Raw genomic sequence first — 3,969 nt, 5'->3', positions numbered from 1 at the left:
TCAGTATGTTGGGGCCCGGTATTCTTTGATATAAAACTATTTGTATGCATATAAAAAACACCAATATAAAAAAAACAAATACGAAAAATACATATATGTGTATATATATTCAACATTTTATGTAAACAAAACAACAACGAAATATAAAATCCTGAGACATTGACTGTTATACCTATAGTTTTATAAGTATAAACATGATGTTTTAATGGTCACTAAAGAAAGAGAATGTTCAAATAAGACTAGTTTGTCACTTGATAATGCTGTTGCTTCGGTAATTCGAATTGGCAATGTTTGTTCCATGTAATGCTTGAAGATCAGCTCACAGAGCTTAAGAAATTTCACTTCACTCATGTCTTCTATGCAGCCGTATGGATGGGAATGAAATGCAAGTCAGTTGTCAGTTTGTACAGTTTATCCGGATTTGAAGAGCAAAAATGGCAACTTGTCCCAAGTAGAAGTAGATGAAATGCTTGGTTTCGTGTGTTACGTAGCTGCCAAAGTTACGTCCAACAATGCAATGCCAGGTTGGGTTGTACTTTTTGTCGAACTCTTTCTTGATGTATGCGGCGATGTCCTTCTCAATGTTGTATTTCTCAAGAGCCTGAGTTGAGCAGTCTACAGCGTCCTGCTGCATGTCCTCTGCCATATCGGCATTCTTGATGACGGCCTTCCTCTCAGACATGATTGCTAGAAACAAACAAATATCCTATTGACAAATACGTTTTTGGAAAATAAAATCATATCTTGACAACATTTGTTCTATGAATACATAATTTGACAATAGGGAATATAATCATTCCACCATACACATATTATTTCATTAGTATTTAACAGAATTCGTGATTTGTTGAACACCAAGAAAGAGATGTCAATAAGGACGTCGGAGACACAAAATCTAAACTAAATGAAATATATTCAGATAAAATCAATGCTAGGGTCTAAATTAGTTTACTTACAATAGTACCATTTGAATGTATACAGTATGGTAAAGTGTTTTGAGTTGCCAAGGGTAAATTTGTTGTGTTTGAGTGAAATTCATAAACTAAGGTATCGTTATTCGCGGGAAACTGGGAACCCATCAACCATGTCGAAATGTTTGTAAATATTTACTGTAAATTTATTGTATTTGAAACATATTTATAAATATTGACTTTGAATTTTTCCCGCTTAGTGACACGGGTAGTGCCATGGCAACGACTGTCATTAACTCGGGTTAAAAGTACATAGATTAATTAATTTTCAGGAATAATATTTACAATGGTTACATGCTTAGCATTGAGAAACCTTTTCATTAAAAACTGTTAGGGAAAATGCAATTTGATTTTAAGCAATAAGGGATTTTTACATGAAGTAGAGATTCTACATGTAACTAAATCTCTGCATGACCATGCATGAACATGTATCGTGGTGAAAAGGAACCCAGATACAACTATGTGAAGTAATAATATATATTATAACTTGTTACAAATTATGATACACTGTTTACTGAATCAATTAATATGAAAACTCTAAATTATAAAACAAATGCATAAATACCTGTAGTTGCTTCGTTTCAAACAGGCAACTTCTTCGATGTATTTATATTCTGGAACTAAACAGAAAGCAGACATAAGTAGGGTAGTAACACGGAGCTAAGGACGCGATTTATCCAAAGGGTCTCATTGGCTAGATTATGCTATTTCATTGGTGGAATTAAAGGTATGTACTAGAGTCGTAATATCGTCCCCCACAAGTCCTCTCACTCGGACAATAGCAGACGATTAATGCACAGGTAACTTGTTAGCTTACACCTTGGCACATAAACGTGTAATCCGCTAAACCTGCCTATATATATTACTAGGCTTTAAATTCCCTTTATTGGGCTTAATATATATATTAGGCAAAAAGGTAAAAAAAAAAACCTGCCTATTTATTATTAGGTTTTTGGTTTTTTTTTACTTTTTTTTTTTTTATTTATATATATTAGGCAAAAATATATAAGGCAAAAAAAAAAGTAAAGAAAAAAACAACCTAATAATATAGGCAGGTATAGCGGGGCTAATAAACGTGTTGATATTAGTTCATACCTCTACAGATTTATTCATGTTTATCTACTCCCGCTAAAGTTTAAAATTGCATGAAAGCATTTAAATAAAATCGTGGTAAAAACCATAGATAAGATAGGAATTATAAATTGGATAGATTGAAAATAGCAGAAACATATATACATTTTATGTGTATATTTCTGAAAATAGGCATAAGAAAATATTACCAATCTTCAAGTGAAAAACATGCCCTTTGATGTTTTTTAAACACCTTTTTATTGTGTTTGTTGTTTTGGGCGTAGTTCTATGGAAGACAATATAATTTGCCACTGTAAACCATACCGTAATAAGTAAGTTGTACTTGTACAACTTGTACAAGTTTATTGTAAGTTGTACTTGACAAGCTGATAATTAACACTAAAGATCCATATGGATACTAATATAAACTTTATTCATTTTACATCGATTGAGAAACAAGTTATACAACTTATGTATATCACCCTCGAGGGCCCGTATGTAAGGGCGCGAGGGGTCTAGGTGTGGGAGGAAACAGGAGTGCCCGGAGAAAACCCACGTGATCGAGTAGGTGACCCCTAACCTTTTCACGTCCGTGCCGGGGATTGAAGGCGAGCGGCTTAATATAACCACTATATCACCCGACCACCCATCCGAATGGAGGTTCGTAATTCCTTTGCATTTCGACCTTATGACTATATAGAATAATTCATTTCCAATCAATGTATTCCTTGCATATAACATATAGTAATTACCTACACACATTTTTGAAGGAGACTTAGAAAGTACTGTTGAAATAAAACCATTATTTCCAGAGATGGTCAAAAAGAAGAATAGGGTGTCCTGTTCGGTGTCGTAAGCAATGTGTTTCGTTAAGTAATTCAGCGTTTCCAAGTCGAAAAAGAAACAGCAAGAACATCAAGCATAATCTAAACTATTACTGGGGATGCTAAAGCTATAGTCAACCAACCATATGCATATGGGTATTCGGTGGCGTTCACGACAGCATGATGCTTATAAAAAGTCTTAGTTTCATATAACAAGCAGAGACTACCATGTCTACAAGGGCAATTTCCACGTATTTACACCCGAAACTACGATACAATTATTCATAACAATAAACCTTAATAATGCCGCAGTTTATTGGACATATGATATATATAAAGGCTGAGTGTGTGTGATTAATAGCATTAATAGTTTTTGGAGACAATACATCTTTTAAAGCGTCTTGCAATTTAGTGTTCGACTAGGATTTGTCAGTAATGAGCACTAAGAGATAAACTATTTACGTTCATGATTTTATCTAAAACCAGGATTAGATCGATAATCCCAGTTCTGATAGATACAACTGATTTTTACTACGATAGACATGCATCTTATCAGCTAAATCCTATTTAAAACAAGGGCAACTTTCCATAATTTCATCATTACAGCATCTAAGTTGTAACCGAGACTAGTACTGCAGTATTACCGAGAAAACGCAATGAAATTGTTTCGATACTAAGAGCTCTCACTCCCCTAGATTTGTTTTGTTATCATTCTAAACTATCTTATGAATCTTATTTTATGAATGTGCTTACATTTATGAGAACGTCTTTGAGCTTGAATTTACTATTTTACTTTGTATAATACCAAATGCAGATTTCAAATATAGTACAATGCCTGTGGAAAGTTTATGAAGAATTCTAAAATACTGAACAGCCAGAAGTATTCAGTTTGACTAAAAGCAAGAAGAAATCAATGAAGAGGATAATGAAGACCATACACACAATCTCAGTTTTTTATAAGATTTCCTCGGAAAAATTATAATGCTAGATTATGATCCCCTAGTTTGAAACTTCTGGCATCCGACATGTCATAGTGAAATTATCAAGTGATGATTGAAATAATCTAGAGACTGGTGACTAAGTTGTTCAACATAAAGTTTTTG

General features: G+C 33.5%; 1 pseudogene; it reads right to left on the bottom strand.

The window, feature by feature from the left end:
* Positions 1-267: 267 nt before the first annotated feature.
* On the bottom strand, positions 268-1,613 carry LOC138313817 (dynein light chain 2, cytoplasmic pseudogene; annotated as a pseudogene).
* Between the last annotated feature and the right edge of the window lie 2,356 nt (positions 1,614-3,969).

Source organism: Argopecten irradians, unplaced genomic scaffold, assembly GCF_041381155.1.
Source record: "Argopecten irradians isolate NY unplaced genomic scaffold, Ai_NY scaffold_0954, whole genome shotgun sequence".
Classification (NCBI taxonomy): Eukaryota; Metazoa; Mollusca; class Bivalvia; order Pectinida; family Pectinidae; genus Argopecten; species Argopecten irradians.
This window is presented reverse-complemented; position numbering and strand designations above follow the sequence as displayed.